We start from the raw sequence: 19,433 nt of genomic DNA on the forward strand, positions 1-19,433 counted from the left end.
GTGTGTGTGTGTGTGTGTGTGTGTGTGTGTGTGTGTGTGTGTGTGTGTGTGTGTGTGTGTGTGTGTGTGTGTGTGTGTGTGTGTGTGTGTGTGTGTGTGTGTGTGTGTGTGTGTGTGTGTGTGTGTGTGTGTGTGTACAGGACAGGGATGTGATGTAACAAACATATGCCTTCTCAAAGAATCAGACACATCTTGTCAGTTCTCAGTTGAAAACATAAAGAATCATACTGTGACCAATGCAACAAAATACATGAAATGTCATTTATACGCAACTTTTGTAGTATAATAAATGTAGTCTATAGCAGCCAGAAGCATCCCTGCTGCTCTGTTATTACATAGCTCAACAGAATAGAACAGTAAATATGTTGCAATTTATTGTTTTAGATTTCATTAAATGAGGAAAGACTATGTCAAAGTGTGTACACATTTGTGCCTAATACAATAAATAGTTAGTTCACGGTCCAAAACGTACATGACCACAAACACTTTTGATTGATTATGTTCTGGTTAGATCTGCACCTTGATATAAGGGTTGTGTAATGCTGAAAGAATGCATGAGATCGTGTGAATACATCATCAGCAACAAGAGATTTCATTCACTATCAAAACTGCTGTTAGTTTGCCGATGCCACTCATTTGCATCTGTAGTGCTTATAAATACTTTATGAATGGTCTATGAAGCTCTATAAAGCCTTTCTTCCTTGCCTCTCTGCTGTTTAGTTCCTGAGATCAGAAATCCAACATACTCATTAAAATTCCGGGCTGTAGGACCCGCTGGCACAGGAGAAAGGCAAACTGCTTAACGCTGGTGTTCACCCTGTTTTATACAAACAAGCGGGGGCACAGAGTGGGCTCATGTGCAAAGATTGGTTTTGAGAGGTGGCATCCAGGCATGCTGTGCCTGAAGACAGAGAGTAACAATAGGTGGACACACCATAGGGCCCTAACCAGCCAGGCCTGACACTCACGAAGCGCTATTACTCTCTCTCCCTCGTTTTCTCTTCTCTCTTTCTTTATCTCTCTCTCTCTCACACACGCACACATAGCCTACACACATAAGCCCTGAATATACCTCTATTGAATCCAACTTTTGTATTCTAGTTGTCCACAAGAAGGCGCTGTTTACTTTTGCTCAATATCTGCTAAATTGCTGAGCTGGGATCAAATCCAGACTCCAAGACGTGCCAAGCTTTATAGTAGTTGTCTGATAATAGGGAAAGGCTAACATGACCATTCTATGTTATTTTTATGAGAATTATGAGACTTAATCTGACAAATAGTCCAGAAAAATAAAAACATCTTTGACGCTTCTATGTTTTCTCAATGACATTCAAATCAGCATTATAAAAAGGTGCAAGATTAAGTTTGTTCCACCTGAGCGAGTGATGACACCAAATGTGTTTGATCGATCGAGGGAAAAGCGCAGGAATAGGCTTTTGTAGGCTGCAGTCCAAGGTATGTTGCCATCCAAAGATGATCTAACTTGAATAAACGCTTGGCGGCAGTGGTGTAAAGAACTTAAGTAAAAATACTTTTAAGTACTACTTAAGTAGTTTTTTGGGATATGTATCTGTACTTTACTTTACTAATTATATTTTGGACAACTTTTACTTTTACTCCAATACATTCCTAAAGAAAAAAAGTTACTTTTTACTCCTTACATTTTCCCTGACACCCAAAAGTACTCATTACATTTTGAATGCTTAGCAGGACAGGAAAATTGTCTAATTCACAAGCTTATCAAGAGAACATCCCTGGTCATCCCGACTACCTCTGATCTGGCAGACTCACTAAACACAAATGCTTCGTTTGTAAATTATGTCTGAGTGTTGACCCTGGCTATCCGTAAATTTACAAAACAAGAAAATCGTGTCCTCTGGTTTGCTTAATATTTTACTTTTGATACTAAAGTGCATTTAAATCAAATACTTTTAGACTTTTACTCAAGTAGTATTTTACTGGGTGACTTTTACTTATACTTGAGTCATTTTCTTTTGAAGTGTCTTTACTTACTCAAGTATGAAAATTGGGTACTTTTTCCACCACTGTGGAGGTAAGGATGACAGCAGTGGTGTGGTCTTCGGCAATACGGATATCCCTTATTAAAGATATCTACATAGAGCATTAACGTGAATCACACTGCTGCTCTCTCATTTAGCTAATTGCACCTTACAGATTGTGGTTGTTGTGGATGGCTGTTTACAAATATAAATGTGTATTTGAACCCAATAATGGCTGAATTCAAGAAGTTTAAACTGACTATCAGTCATTGTTTTTGAACCCAGTGGACAGCCAGTGAAAAATGCATTTTTGCAAAAGCTGCATAGCATGGATCCCAGCCTATGGAATAAAAGTTGGCTTTTATTGCTCAATCTAATTCATGCTGATAAAAAAAAATCTAAATGCCTAATGGACACATGCTCAAACTCGCACACTTTTGATAGACTTAAAGTGGCAATCTGTAGTTGTTACATCCCAAAAAATGTTGACTAATAAATTATATATCCATTGATTCTTGAAGAATATAACTTATAAATGCCTCATGAGCTTAGTTCAACTGTCACACTACATGAGAACCCAAAATATACACTTGTTTTTCTCCAATGTTTGTAAACACTGTAAATGTAAACACTGTATAGACTCATAACATGGTTTAAACAATCATTTTGATATCATGGATGGTCAGTCCTTGAATCCATAGCTCTGTCTATTCATCTGAGAGTGATTACATTTATCCAGGCCCATCCCTCAACTTTTTTACCAAAACAGAGGCGGGCCAACGATTTTGTTAATGTTTCATCTGTGGATTTGCACTTTAAACAGCTGCATATTATCAAGATATCAAAGTGTCACCAACAAAATGGTAAACAATAGGCCTATAGCAAATGCAGCATATGGCATTCATTTTTCACATGTAAATAGCACTTTTCAGGTGCGCTCAAAGCATGCCATTCCATAAGGGCAGCATTTATTTTTCAACTCGTATCAATGAGCCTAATCAGTCCTCCATGACAACAAAATCATAAACAACAGAGTAGGGCTGGCTAATAAGTCCTTAGTTTTGGGATTATACTCAGGTAAATCAATTTGGTTAATCTATACTTCCATATTTCCATATCCTATTCTTGAAGATCAAGGGGTATAACATTTATTGGAATGACTGGAATTCTGATAGATTTTGGTTTTTAATGTAAAGATATAATTTAATTGTATTATTATATGTAGTAGAAAGTGATGGGTTAGAATAAGCCTACATAACCAGCCCATAAAGTAAAATTTAACATCTATATATGGCCTGCTATGTAAACTTTAACATTGATTTATCCTGCAATAGATGTCGTTCAATTGGTAACATACATTTTTGTTTTCTTCTAATGCCTCTTGAGGAAGGAAGTAATCTAAAAGTAACTGAATGTAATCTGATTACATTACTGAGTTTGGGTAATCCAAAAATGATGTTACTGATTACAATTTTGGACAAGTAACTAGTAACAGATTACATTTAGAAAGTAACCTACCCAACCCCGCCTATTGTCCATACAACATCATGTTGCTCAGACACATTTATCAGAAAGGCCTGCTATATATATGAAAAAAGTGTCAAGCCCATTAATAATTGTGGAAAGTGCCTAATGTGTAGGGTATATGGAAGGCTTGTTTCCAAATAGATTTTTTTATCAGTGTTGCTGCTGCTATAATGCCAGGCCAAGACAACTAGAGATGGGGAAATAAATATCAATTACCAGAAATATGTGAAGGCCAAATAATTATTCATTGGGTGGGGTTCGGTGGGTGATATACTAATAAATTGAAATGATATCGTATTCTCAAATGAATAACCCAAGTGTCTCTGACAAAAACTGTCCTCCCACAAAACGTTCTGTCCGTGAAATCGAACAATAATTAAACTTTATCTAACTTTTCCCGAAACCCAACTGTTGGATTGAGTTAGCCCGGCCCATCTGGAGCAGCAAATGGCCCAACTCAACAGGGAGCAGGGAGGAGGTGGGGGGGTGAGAGTAGAGGGAGAGAAAGAGGGGATCGGATTGAAAACAGATCAGCCTGAAGATCTCACCACCGCATGTCTAGAACAACTGTCGATTAAAATCGAGTCTTTCAGCGAAAACACGCAATGCGCTTTCATATGAAAAAGCGCAAAAGGGAGTGAGAACTTTACTGCTTGAAGATGATGGATTGTAAAAGTTAGATGCGAGTATAAATGCGCCCCTCCGAATTAAATTTGTTATCCGAGGGATGCAGTGCCCGTAATTTCGAGTAGAATTTCAAACTTTTCTTGAAGTGCACCTCAATGGATTTTTTTCAAAGGGACATATCCTGTCCAAGCGGTTTTGATTGAAAAAGTAGAGTTTCAGTACTATAGTTCCCGGATTCTTTGCGGAGAATCATCGGACAAAGTGAACAAGAGAACAGGGTCTAAATAAATCATTCAAGGTAAGAAAAGTTTTTATTGTGGTGTAGCCTAGATGACAGCTTACACCACCGCACATTGATTTGGATACATTTTACAATTCCAATTGTTCTTATTTTCTTATTTGACAACTCTTGATGTTGAATGTAATATGTGTTTAAACTTAAACCACTATCCTGCAGTCACAGTTTAATATTGCGTGTCAAGGACTGAAGGGGTTTGGGGTAACTCCACATCTCATTTGCACTTTGAAATTATTTTACATAGGACTCTAAACAATTCTGTCCTGCAACTTGATCCAAAGTTGAAGAGATGTGATCAGAAAGCTGCAGCGCCATTCCTACAGTCCTACAAAATGCCTCAGAGCAGTAGAGCTATTGTGATCACTCACCATCTTTAACTATGATCCCAAAAGTTTGTTCAAAGTTCAGTGTAAACAATAACTTTTATTTTGCAATACATTTTGTGCATATTTTTTTATGGTTGAGATTGAAGGACTCATTGTGAGAGCCTATAACCTTTAGAAGGTTTGTGTTTTCAAATATTGTTCTATTGTCGATCATCATTTTTTGTGCATTCTGATAGACAAATATTGCACAGGCTACATTCCAACTTAAGGTAGTGGCTACAAGTTGATAGTGTCGAAGAAAGTGATAGGTAGGTGCTCAGGAGGCTCTCACTTCACTATGTGTACAGACTATTTCAAGATCCCTCTCATTTAAACACTTGCAAATAAAGATTTAAAAAATAAATGCTTCAAGTGCTTGGCATGCTGTAGAATTAAGGCCACCTTCTTGGATCTCCCTGGTCAGTAGGAGTTGTGTAGCCTACTTATTGTTGAAAGATTCTCAGTTAGCTTGTTTGCACTGTAGCCTGAGTAATCAACAAACACTTGATGCTTTTGTGCTGGGTAAAAACACCTATATTTGCGCTTGGCTTTTACTCATCTAGAGTGTGTGCTAATAATCCCTAGGCTCACGCCTGAACTAATAATATGAGCACCATTTTCTTCCTTGCTTTGGTCTCAGATCAGTTACAGAACAACTGGTTTTAGGGTTGTGTGTCATTTCATAGGATAGAGCTTAAAGGTAGAATAAATTCCTTAATCAGTGACTTTCATCAACTCAATGTTAAATCTGATGAAAGTCATGTTAAAGTTATTTTATGTTGAAACTGCAGGGTTTTACAAAGGAACAATATGAGTTTTTCTAGAGAATGAAGTGAAAAGAAAACAGTGAAATTACAGAAATTATTAAGAGTAAGAAAAAAGTAAGAGAGAACCAATGTTTCAGGAAAAATCTGACTTTTTCCAAAAGCATTTTTGGTGGTGTGCATTTCTGCGTTGCGCATGGTGTGTATCTCTGTGCATGCACCATGAGTGTGTTTTTAATTTAATATGATGATGCCCATGCAGTTGGAGGGATCATTAGCATAAGAAAAAAGGTTTAGTGCATTTACCATTGTGCTGAATGAAGAGTTCTAGCAGTCAGACCCAGGGAGAGTGAAAGGATGTAAAGAAATGATGGGGCTATTCAGCTTATTCAGACCCTGCCTGGGGCTCCCTTCTCTGGGCTCTGAAACCCATGGTGGCGATGTCACTTTCATCTCCTGAGCCAGATCCAGCCTCCCTCTTTTCTGTTTCCCCGTTCCCCGTTTCCCCCCGTTTCTCTCTTTCACACGTCTCTCCACAGCTAGACCCACTTTATTGATCTTCTCCTTTTCTTCTCTGGAAGTCTGTGGAAAATGTAATGAACCGAATACTGGAAAGGGAAAGGATGGGAGGGGAGGCTTTTTTAAAGACAAATACCGATGAAGTCTAGCGTGCAGAAGGGAGAAGAGGAAAATAACACCCCCCCTATGGAGAGATCTCAAAAGTTTAGAAAATAACAGGGTCTTCTTCTTTCTCTCTCACTCTCTCACCTCATCTCTCACCTCAGTGAGCTAAGACACTGTACTGTACTAATAAAGCCATTTCATTTACCACTGCATGGTATTCCTAGATTGCAGTCCCCTTTAAACTTAAAGGGATTCTCTGGTACTTTTGTATACTTTTTAGCCAGTTTCTGAAAGTAGCACTCACAAGCCAAAAGTGGTCCCTGAAAATTGCGTACTACGTCACACACTGTATGTGCAGATGTGCGACACCACGTAATTTCTCTCTGTCTGTATGTTGTTACAAATATATTTTTCCAAGCATTGGATTTTATATACACATTTGCATTGATTACATTCTTTTTTTATTTATTTTTTTACATTTTTACATGTCCGGGACAGATGATATATATTATTTTCAGTCACAACTATTACAGATTAATAACTAATACAGATTAAATCACCTTGTTAATGTCCAAAAGCAGAAGGCTCTCTTTCTATTTCCCCTGAAAACCGCAACATCCAGTTTTTGGGTACCCAGCAGATGCTAGCTGTCACTCATATAGCAAGGGGCTGAAGCTCATTGGTTGAACTCGAATTGCTAGGGGGCTGACCCACGTGGGGGAAAATGTAGGGAAAATGGCACAGCATAGGTTTCAGAAAAACAATTGCTTTCAAACTAGGGATTTTGTGCTAATTGAGGTAAATCTGCTCCTAGATTATGCATGTATGAACTACACATTGACACATCCAGCCCAAAGCGGGAGGTAAAAAATTTACTTAGTAGTCGCCAACGTACCGGAGCATTTCTTTAACTGCTCTGTAATCTAGAGAAAGGTCAGTATTTCAGTTATTAAGTTTAGAAAATTGTTGTGCTTAGGAAATAATTGTTGTTGTGCTTGTAAGAGAACCTTAGCTGGTTCATCTCTCCATAGATGACATGTTTTCCAGAAGGCTGCTTTCCCACAATTATGTGCTTGTTTTGATTGCCAAAATACATGGTTATATTAGGCCATTATGATTTTAAACCACACAGTTTAGATACAGGGAAAATATGGATGGTTGAATTGTATCCAAAGTGCCCTACAGTGCATTTAAAATGTATTTTCATCTTTCCATTATTGTTAAGGAAAATTAACATGCCAACTTCCCAACTTGTTAGGCCTGCTGTATGTTTTGGAACACGTTATTGAGGTCAACACTATTTCCCTTTTATCTACATGAAGTATATCCCTGACATTTTGTACAACGAGTGGTTGCTATGGAGTGAAAAGAGCTTTATCATTCTAGACTTATCAGAGACACCACTTTGAGCCTGTGGGACAATACTGGGTGTCTAGCAGGACCTTGCAGCCTTCCTTCAACCCAGCCCGGGGGGAGCTGTGGAGGGTGGCTGAAGTACACTCATGTCTGGAGCTCAATTGGTGGGAATTTAATGGCCATTTAGGGAGCTGTAAAAAGACAGCTATGTGATGAGTTAGTCTAGTCGGCCGCGCCTTGCTCTTCTTACAACGAGCCTGTACTTGAGATGGGGGTGCAAAGTGGGAAGTGGGGAGAAACACAGAGACGACTAAAGTGCCAGCAGCCGGCAGAGTAGCTACATTCATTTATTTTCAGGGTCCCTGTTTGAGTTCCTCTCTGCGTTGGCTTGGATGGCAAGAGGACACAATCAAGGCTTTTTAGTGGCTGTTGTCCCACACCCTCGAGGCATCCGGCTCATTCTCTCTCAAGTGTCTGGGGTTAAATAGGATCACATGATATCCGGTCTGGGAGAGAGAGTGCAGTTCAGCCTGCTCTGCCTGGCCTTGTCCCCTCATCCCCCTCTACATCTCCTACAGGGTTGGCTAGGAGTGAGCACTAGATCCGACCTCGTCCCCTTCTCCATCTCATAGTGCCAGCCATGAATGAGACACACAGTCACATATAAAGTGAGGTCTCATTGGGTTGAGAGAATTGACTTCTGTTATCAAAAGAAAATGGGAAACCGGTATGGCCTAGTTCTTTGTAAAAGCCATATGTCATTGTAGAAGTAAAGGAGCGAGCCCGATGTGGTTTTAACTAGCCATTTAAGTACTGTAAGGTAAAATCACTGACAACCTCCTTCCATCGCGATTGATGTCATCAATCATGCGAGGCGGCAGGCACAGTGAGTCCCCCTCATCAAAAGGCAAGAAGCTAGGCTACAATTATGAATGAGCTGGTTTCTCTCGAGGAAACACTATTTCCAGGTTTCTGTTAGTCACGCAACAAGGCCTAATGATCTATTTCCTCTAGGCCTACCCATTTATTTCACCAAATTGTCCCAGTCAATCACCATGACAGGCACTAAAGTGGGGATATTTTGGGGGCTTTTGGACTTCAAGGGAGTGTCCAGAATGGCCCCTATTCTCTTTTATAGTGCATTAGTTGTGACCAGAGTCCTGGTCAAAAGAAGTGCACTACGTAGGGAATAGTGTGCCACTTTGGGGCCTCTGGACTCCATGACTCTGTAGTCTCAGCCTACCTTTACATGTCCAAGCTGTTCTCTGAGGGAGGACGGAATGAAACTTCAACAGATTAAATAACGTATACTATTTACACGTTGTTATATGTGTCAACACCAGAACATCTTGACATGGTACCCAGCCCCCTGCCAGAGTTCTCCAAAGGAAGTTGTCCAGCTTGTGGAGGGGATGACACAACATTTATTTAATTACTTCACCCTAAAATAAACCATTGGGTTTAAGCTGCAGAGCTATGCACTAGCACAGCAAAAACCACAACTGGACAGGCCAACTTTGCTCAACCCGCTGCATGGCTTAAAAAATGACTGGTTGCATTGGTATTACATCCCATGTTACCAATACACTACTAGTCAAGATTTTCTGGTGCACTGGCACCAAAATGTAGCTGAACCATGTGCCTGTGCCTGGATCTTCTTAGTTCTTGGAGAGACCTGAGCTCATCGTGGCTCATCTGAGGGGGTTGCCTTGATCCTGCTGCTAATTACCTCCTATAGCGGGTTAGCTAGAGTAAAACTTGATCTTCTGTTACATCAGGGAAACCTTCTTCCACTGTAGCTGGCAGCAGCCCAGGCAGAGTAGCATTATTAACACCACTGTGTCTTCTCCTATCTTCCTCTCCATTGCCAATGAATGAACAGATTCATTGTGTTGGTTGTTCTTAAGACTGACATGGACTCCCAGACAATGCAGCATTGTCTTGAATGTTTGCCGTCGGCTTTAATCTGATGCAGCAAGAGGCACTGGCAGCACACGCAGCACATTCAACAGTGTGTGTGTGTGCTGTGCATGCATGCTCTGTTTGTGCTTCCAACATTGGGGTTTTGAGAAAGGCGAGAAGAGTCAGTTGTAAGTTGTGATTTATCCGAAGGCCTCCCATAGCTACAAAGCAAAGTTGACTTGCCCATAGGGGCTGAGGGGCTGAGCGGTTGGCTGGCTAGGCTCTTCTTATTACGTTTCATATAATGAGAAATATTAACTCCTTGACTCTCAGCCAGGCCACAGACTCCTCTGTAATAGACTGGGAGACGAGCTGAAAGCATTGAAAGCATTGAGCTGCTTGCTAAGAAACCATGTGGCAGTCTTTAGCAATCTCTCCCCTTCTTCTACCCCTCCTCCCTCCCAAACACATGACCACTTGCTGTCTGCCTGCCGCCATTGCATCGGCCTCTCTCTGACTCAGAACAAGACTGGTTCTGGGTTCAGTCCAGGTTGAGGTTACTCTTGTCTTGGAATCCTCTCATTACAGAGAGAGAGAACAGGACGGGATGATATGATGATTGTATGTGTACATGCTGCCTTTGTCTTCGTTTTCTCTTTGAATGTAACTGGAAACATATAAGACTGTCAAATACAATGCCGTTGCACGATGTGTGCTGGTCAGGGTTGCATCAGCAGGCAGTTATGGCATAAAAGTCTTGAGGTTCTCCTCGGCTGAGTTAAAATACCTCTTGATAAGCTGTAGACCGCACTCATAGGGCTGTATAGGGCATAAGCAAACAAGAAAATGCTCACCCAGAGGCAGTGCTCCTAGTGGCTGGTGATTTTAATGCAGGAAAACAGAAATCCGTTTTACCTAATTTCTACCAGCATGTCCCCTGTGCAACTAGAGGGATAAAAACTCTAGATTACCTTTACTCCACACACAGAGATAAATACGAAGCTCTTCTCTGTACTCCATTTCTAAATTGGAACATAACTCTATCCTCTTGATTCCTGCTTACAAGCAAAAACTCAAACAGGAAGTACCAGTGACACGCTCAATACGAAAGTGCTCCGATGAAGCGGACGCTAAGCTACAGGACTGTTTCTCTGGCACAGACTGGAATAGGTTCTGAGATTCATCCGATAGCATTGAAGAGTTTACCACATCGGTCACCGGCTTCCTTAATAAGTGCACCAACGACGTCATCCTACAGTAACCGTACGTACATATCCCAACCAGAATTACAGGCAACATCCGCACTGAGCTAAAGGCTAAAACTGCCACTTTCAATGAACGAGACACTAACACGGACGCTTAGAAGAAATCCCGACAAACCATCAAATAAGCAATGCATCAATACAGGACTAAGAGCGAATCGTACTACACCGGTTCTGATGCTCGTTGGATGTGTCAGGGCTTGAAAACTATCACATATTACAAAGGGAAACCCAGCCACGAGCTCCCCAGTGCCATGAGCCTACCAGATGAGCTAAATGCCTTCTATGCTTGCTTCGAGGCAAGAAACACTGAACCATGCGTGAGAGCATCAGCTGTTCCGGACAACTGTGTGATCACACTCTCTGTACCCTATGTGAATAGGACCTTAAAACAAATTCACATTAACAAGGCCACAGGGCCAGATGGATTACCAGGACGCATGCACTGACCAGTTGGCAAGTGTCTTCACAACATACCTACATGTTTTAAACAGACCACCATAGTCCCTGTGCCCAAGAATGCCAAGGTAACTTGTCTAAATGACTATGACTCTTAGCACTCGCATCATGAAATGCTTTGTAAGGCTGTTCATGGCTCACATCAACACCATCATCCCAGACGCCCTGGACCCTCTCCAATGCCACAGATGACGCAATCTCTATTGCAAACCACACTGCCTTTTCCCACTTGGACAAAAGGAACAAATACCTGAGAAAGCTATTAATTGACTACAGCTCAGTGTTCAACACCATATTGCCCTTGAAGCTCCCTGGGACTGAACACCTCCCTCTGCAACTGTATCCTGGATTCCTGACGGGCTGCCCCTAGGTGGTGAGGGTAGGCAACAACACAGCTGCCGCACTGACCCTGAAAACATGGGCCCCTCAGGGGTGCATGTTTAGTTCCCTCCTGTACAACAGCGTGGCCGCGCACGACTCCAACACCATCATTAAGTTTGCCGACAACACGACGGTGGTAGGCCTGATCACCGACGATGATGAGACAGCCTAAAGGGATGAGGTCAGAGACCTGGCAGTGTGGTGCCAGGACAACAACCTGTCCTTCAACGTCAGTAATACAAAGGAGCTGATCGTGGATTACAGGAAATGGAGGGCTGAGCACACCCCCATTCACATCGATGGGGCTGTAGTTGGAGCAGGTCGAGAGTTTCAAGTTCCTCGTGTCAACATCACTAAGGACCTATATTGGTCCAAACACACCAACACAGTTGTGAAGAGGGCATGACAGCGCCTCTTCCTCCTCAGGAGACTGAAAAGATTTGGCATGGGCCCTCAAATCCTCAAAGTTCTACAGCTGTACCATTGAGAGCATCTTGACTGGCTGCATCAGTGCTTGGTATGGCAACCGCTTGGCATCCGACCGCAAGGCGCTACAAAGGGTAGTGGGTATGGCCCAGTACTTCACTGGGGCCGAGCTCCCTGCCATCCAGGAACTCTATACCAGGCGGTGTCAGAGGAAGACCCCAAAAATTGTCAAAGTTTACAGCCATCCAAGCCACAAACTGATCTCTCTGCTACCGCACAGTAAGTGGTACCAATGTACCAAGTCTGGAACCAACAGGCCATAAGAATTCCCCAAGCCATAAGACTTCTAAACAAGACTGCTAAATAGCAAATCAAATGGCTACCCGGACTACTGCATTGACCCATTTTTTCACTAACTCACTAACTTTTTTGCACATATGCTTCTGGTACTGTCTATTATCTATCCTGTTGCTTAGTCACTTTACCCCTACCTATATGTACAGTACACAGCTACCTCAATTACCTCGTACCCCTGCACATCGACTCGGTACTGGTACTCCCTGTATATAACCATGTTATTATTAACTTGTTATTTCTATTCGTTATTCACTGTTTCACTATTAAAACAATAAATGAAATAAACATGTCATTCTTAACTCTGAATAACTGGAAAAGGACCAGTAAGTAATCCTTTCACTGTGTCTACACCTGTTGCCTTCGAAGCATGTGACAAAAAGAGGTGATTGGTCTGTCCTCTTCTACACATAGCTCCCCTTTGTCAGTATGGAGAAGTGTGGAAGTTCCTTAAATTGCAGAGATTGTAAAATGTAATAAAGTCACTTGCGGTGTTAAACTGCCTACTACTGCCTGCTCGTGTGGGTGGCTGATCTTTATACCTCAAAGTTGTGAGGTCTCAATGCTTTTGAATCATCGCTTGTAAAAGATGGACACATTCTGACAACTGATAAAGTAAAGTAATCTCTTCTCACTTCTTAGTGTGCTTGGGCAGCTGGTGGTACAGAGCTCTGACCCCCCACACACACAGACAACAGCCAGGGCTGTCCCATTCTTGTCACCAAGGCATCCGATCTGAGAAACAGCTGATACACTGACGACTCACACCACACACACAAACACGCACTCACTACAGAGATACAGTCTAGTTTCAAAAGCACTTATACTGGAATGATAATCTCTTGTAATAACAATGTGGATGTCACCATTAGATAGACAAACTTAGAACGACAAATGGCAACTTTAGATTTTTGCTAACTTTGATTGAAAGGGATGCACACATACGCTACACACCATACCGCCCACACCACCCACCATGGACTAAGGGGCCTAGTGAGGGTATTGACAGCTGTAACTGTTGAGAGTGAGTGCTAACAACACATTTAGGATAAATTACCAGGCCCCAAATGCTACTGGGAGAAAGAAGACAACTCTGCAATGTGGCACAAACGACAGCTGATCTGAGCTGGGGGTTTCGCCCATAGAATTATATGAGCATCTTTGGTTTGTCCTCTGGAAGGGAAGACAAGGGGATCACCTGTCTTGAGCAGATGACCACTTCATTGACCATACATGACACAACTTGATAAAGTGCCCAAATGTGCTTGTTACTGCATGGCCAGAGCATTACATAACAAAAACCTCCCCAACACACAAACCCCTATGTAATTACATAGAGATAAATTGAAATGATCACTGTTAGCGAACATGAAGCAGAAGTTAAATAACCAACAGTTAGGAAATTCCTTGGGTGATTGTGTGTAGGCTGTGTGTGAGTCTCCACATCTGTTTTCTATTGGTCAGGAGACAAAGAGATTAACCACAGGATATTAAATTTACTAGCAGGGAGTGGTGGTGAGGAGGGTGGGTAACAGGGAACAGCTCATCCACATGGCTTTTCTTTCTGTGTAGATCTTTTCATTATGGGGCTCACTGGAGAAACATGGTCTCTGCGGGACTGACTGATTGCTTCCCAGTTACTAAGAACAGGACACAGGATCTAGTGGACCCCAGTCATTGACTGTATGTGTGTACAAAATTAGTTTTCTCATAGACAAAATCCAAAATAGCATCCTATTTCTTATGTAGTACACTACATTTGACTTAGCTCTGGATAAAAGGAGTGCACTTATCGTGAATAGGGTATATAGTCAACTGCCGGTTCTTTCAGGCTTCCTATGTGAACATGTTACAGCAGTAATAGTAGTATTTTCCTAGCCTGGGAATCCACACTACCTTTCACTGTTTCTCTTCAACTGTTAGTCTGGCCTTCCTCTAGCGTTTGTGCTCAAATTTCTCAATCTACTGTTGGTTCACTCAATCTTCCTTTGTGAACATGTTAAGGTAATAGTTTCCTTTCCCGGTTCATTGACCAGGAGGATGCCTATCTATATGACATATCACACAACAGATATTCCTTCCTGGATCTGAGTCAGGCACATGACTAATGAAGGCTCCCAGGTCTTTTTTCGCCATATTTAAACATGTGCCCTTTTTAAACCAGGGCTTCAAAGGTTTGCAGGAGTGTATGTTTTTCTGAAGACAGTGATTCACCCATCTAGAATGTGCCTTTGTCTTAACCCCAGCTTGTCTTGTTTAACAGAGACATCTCCGTGTGCCATCAACCTAATAGGACTAATGTGAAACATGGCCCCTGGAAAGGCTTGGAAAATAGACTAAATCAACTCAGATTTTGAAACTAAACAGAATGGTTGGAGATGTTGCTTTTGTTTGAATTAAAATAAATCAAATCACATGTTATAGTAAGACAACACACTTATTTTTGTACAATATATGAGAGAGCGAGAGGGAGAGAAAATGTGCATTACACATGCTATCTTGAGTGTAGAATGAGATGAAAACCTGTAACGATCGTCCCTTAAGAAGGTGACCAAAACGCAGCGGGGTAAGTGTTCATTATAATTTAATAAACAACCTGAACACTGAAACAACCAAAAACAACAAAGTCTGGGTCTGGGTGGGCATCTATCCGCGGTGGCGGCTCTGGCGCGGAACGGGGACCCCGCTCCACCTTAGTCATGGCCCACTTAGGTGGCGCCTTTGGAGCGGGGACCCTTGCCGCCGACCCCGGACTGGGGACCCTTGCAGTGGGCCCCGGACAGCAGGGTGACTCTGGCGGCTCCGGACAGGAGGGCGACCCTGGCGGCTCCGATCTGGGGATTGTTGCTGGCGGCTCCGGACTGGGGATCGTTGCTGGCGGCTCCGGACTGGGGATCGTTGCTGGCGGCTCCGGACTGGGGATCGTTGCTGGCGGCTCCGGACTGGGGATCGTTGCTGGCGGCTCCGGACTGGGGATTGTCGCTGGAGGCTCCGGACTGGGGATTGTCGCTGGCGGCTCCGGACTGGGGATTGTCGCTGGCGGCTCCGGACTGGGGATTGTCGCTGGCGGCTCCGGACTGGGGATCGTTGCTAGAGGCTCCGGACTGGGGATCGTCGCTAGAGGCTCCGGACTGGGGATCGTCGCTGGAGGCTCCGGACTGAAGGGCGTCACTGGAGTGGAGAGACACACAGGAGGCTTCGTGCCATGGCTCATCACTGGAGGCTTCTTGCCATGGATCATCACTGGAGGCTTCGTGCCACGGATCATCACTGGAGGCTTCGTGCCACGGATCATCACTGGAGGCTTCGTGCCACGGATCATCACTGGAGGCTTCGTGCCACGGATCATCACTGGAGGCTTCGTGCCACGGATCATCACTGGAGGCTTCGTGCCACGGATCATCACTGGAGGCTTCGTGCCACGGATCATCACTGGAGGCTTCGTGCCACGGATCATCACTGGAGGCTTCGTGCCACGGACCATCACTGGAGGCTTCGTGCCACGGACCATCACTGGAGGCTTCGTGCCACGGACCATCACTGGAGGCTTCGTGCCACGGATCATCACTGGAGGCTTCGTGCCACGGATCATCACTGGAGGCTTCGTGCCACGGATCATCACTGGAGGCTTCGTGCCACGGATCATCACTGGAGGCTTTGCTTTGGGAGAAGGCACAGGACTCACCAGGCTGAGGAGACATGCAGGAGGGTTAGGGCTTAGCATAGACACAGGACTCACCAGGCTGGGGAGACATGCAGGAGGCCTCTTCCTTGGCCGAGGCACCGGATACACTGGACCGTGGAGGCGCACTGGCGGTCTCGAGCGCAGAGCTAGCACAACTCGTCCTGGCTGGATCCCCCCTGTAGCTCCACCACATAACACGGTGCCTGACCAGTACGACGCTCGCCACGGTAAGCACGGGGAGTTGGCTCAGCTCTCCTACCTGACTCCGTAGGCTCTCCTACCTGACTCTCGTGTGCCCCCCCAAAGAAATGTATGTGGCTGCCTCTCGTGCACGTTTCCTCGAGCCAACTCCTCGTATCGTCGCCGCTCCGCTTTAGCTGCCTCCAGCTCCTCTTTAGGATGGCGATACTCTCCCGGCTGTGCCCAGGGTCCCTTGCCGTCCAAGATTTCCTCCCATGTCCAGGAGTCCATTCCACCACGCTGCTTGGTCCTTTGGTGGTGGGTAGTTCTGTAATGATCGTCCTGGAAAGAAGGTGACCAAAACGCAGCGTGGTAAGTGTTCATTATAATTTAATAAATAACCTGAACACTGAAACAACAAAAACAACAAAGAGAGTGAACGAAACAAAACAGTTCTATCTGGTGCAACAACACAAAACAGAAAACAACTACCCACAACAAACAGGTGGAAAAAGGCTACCTAAGTATGGTTCTCAATCAGAGACAACGATAGACAGCTGCCTCTGATTGAGAACCACACCCGGCCAAACACACAGAAAAACAAAACATAGAACACCAGACATAGAATGCCCACCCCAACTCACGCCCTGGCCAAACCAAAATAGACACATAAAAAGGATCTCTAAGGTCAGGGCGTGACAAAACCACATAAATGATACAGGGGCTCATCACTAGCCAAACCACTGTAGCAGTGTGATTGAATTATTACGAATAAAGAGGTAGATTATACTGAGAATAACTCACTGTGTGAGACCTCCAGATGACCAAACCACCACATGCAGTGGGATTGAGTTATTACGATTGAAGAGGTTAGTACTGAGAATAACACACTGTGTGAGTGCCTTGACCCCAGATGTTACCCCTGAGAGAGAGAGAACAATCTGAGCTGTTTGTCCTGCTGATAGATAAGTACTGTAAGTACTCTGTGGGTTTTAGTGAGTAATGTCCTGTAACGCCACATGTCCTCTGGGTCCAGAGGGCATGCAGAATACACTGGGCACAAGTGCAACGTCTAGTTAGAACAATAGTAAATAGGATAGACCAATTTCATGTTCAACAGTGTGTGGGTCTAAAGGGAGGAGATACCTAGGCCTAAACCATTATGTTGTTGTGGTAAAATCATTGCTAAGGTTAGCCAGAGTAAATGCACAGTTGCGAACTTGGAGGGGAAACTGTTGGTAAGTGAAAAGAGGATTCAATTATAGGTGTTTTGATGGTGCTGTATGTCACAAAGTCAGAAGGAAGCATCGGTCTGGCCAAGGCAGTTAGGTTAGGTCTGGCCATGCAATGGAAAATAAAACAGCTGTATTTTGTCTGAATTAGCCGGTGGAGGAGGAAATGGGTTGGATTTTGGTTTAGCTGAATGACTATGTTCATTCACTGTACTCTGTTAAGGCCAGGACAGGGGAGAGTTTTTGTAATGGCAGGTTGCAGAGAGAGAGAGAGAGAGAGAGAGAGGGCGAGAGGGCGAGAGAGAGAGAGAGTATCATACCAGCATCATCATCATGAGATAGGAAAAGGAGTGCAGAGAGGAGTCTGAGAATCTTCAAATAAGAGAGCTGTCTTTGATGTCTGTTTGCATTCCTTTCAGTGTTGGTGAAAGAAGAGATGTTAAACGGAAATGGAAGAGAGGGAGACACTTGAAATTGAATGAGGCGCTAAGAAAAACACACACCAGGTCTCCAAACAAAAGCAATGGGGAGAGAGAGAGAAAGAAAGGGAGAATAATTGAGATTAAGAGTGTAGAGATCAAGGGATCGAGAGACTTAAGGAAGGGAGAGAGAGCGAGCGTGTGTGTGTGAGAGAGCAGAGAGAGGGTAGTTGTCCGCTACATCTCTGTGCTGTTTTAAGGCTTTGTTGTGGTTAAGTGGCACGTCCTGGTGATCCATCTAGCTAAGTAAAGGCTGGCAGTATCAGGTTTTGTCCTAAATTACATCCTATTCCCTAAGTAGTGCACTACATAGAGAATAGGGTGCCATTTGGGACATAGTGTCACATAACCATTGTTCAGGACAAGGAAGGGTTCATAATGGAGCAGAAGTACAATATCTGGGTCTCCTCTCACTTGTTTGCGGTGGTTGCTCCCGTCCTCATGCTTTTCCCTCTAATGGGCTGTTACACACGCCTTTGTTTCCTGTTGATTGTCTCACTCAGAAACGCTATAATGACAATGTGCATGAAGTAACATGTATACAACTTGTTTATGGCTTTTGAAAAATAAACTTGTGTAATGCAGTATGATAAAAACAGGACTAGAGGACCTTGAGCAGAGGCAGGGAATGACAACACGAAAAGCCTTCTCTCATTGTAGTTAGTGCACAGTAGAGTATGGATGGAAGAAGCTGCTTTTTACTATCCCAGGACCCAGCCTTGGCCAGGCTCAGACTCGCTCACTGAGAGGTGTGGTATTGGGAATGGGGCAGCAGAGGGACAAATTCAAGAAGGGGGGCTGGGGGTCTGGTAAAGGGGATTATCCACACCACCCAGCACCGTAGAGTCTTCTGCCTCTAGTACTGTGGGGTGGAGGGGGCCGGGGTGCCGTGATTCTGTTGGCACGCTGCACTAGGCTGACCAGCCAACCAGAAGAAGGGGAAAAGAAGAAGAAGAAACGGCCTCTTGTTGTTTGTTCTCCTCGTCCTCCATCTGTCTGTTCAGTTCCTGACACCTGTACTGTCCTGTCAGAGCCTGACACCCTGACAGGGGCAGATAGGCCCAGTCTTCAGGGACTGATGGAGGGGAGGGAAGGATAGGGCAGCTAGCGAGACCTGCATGGTGGAGCTGTGGGGGGGTGGGATGGGGGTGAAGTTGGGGCCACTTCGCTTCTATCCCAGCAACACACTTTCTAGCTCTATAACCCAAGCTTACAGTACACTAAGATCCAAGCCTTACATTTTTTATAATGGACTTAACAGAACAAGCTTTTGTCTGTTAAATTCACAACTTGGAGCTTAATTTGTATTTGTGATAGGGAAGGGTAATTGATAAACCAATACTCGACTTGATTTAAAAGCAGAAAACAACTGTGATTAATGGGTTGTCAGCCAGATGTTCCTATAAAATATTAATCAAATAAAATGTTATTGGCCGCGTACACATATTTTGCAGATGTTATCGCAGGTGCAGCGAAATGTTTCTAACTCCAGCAGGGCAGTAATACCAAACA

The 19,433-nt window shown here is 43.8% G+C and overlaps 1 protein-coding gene across 1 annotated transcript in view; it reads left to right on the forward strand.

Moving 5' to 3' along the window:
• The first annotated feature begins 4,019 nt into the window (after nucleotides 1–4,019).
• The window catches only part of gli2a (GLI family zinc finger 2a), a 106,110-nt gene continuing 90,696 nt past the window's right edge, over nucleotides 4,020–19,433 (forward strand). The window contains exon 1 of the mRNA XM_055878368.1: nucleotides 4,020–4,452. The gene's annotated coding sequence lies outside the window, so the exon portion shown is untranslated. The remainder of the gene's footprint in view (nucleotides 4,453–19,433) is intronic.

The sequence above is a fragment of the Salvelinus fontinalis genome, chromosome 23, assembly GCF_029448725.1.
Source record: "Salvelinus fontinalis isolate EN_2023a chromosome 23, ASM2944872v1, whole genome shotgun sequence".
NCBI lineage: Eukaryota > Metazoa > Chordata > Actinopteri > Salmoniformes > Salmonidae > Salvelinus > Salvelinus fontinalis.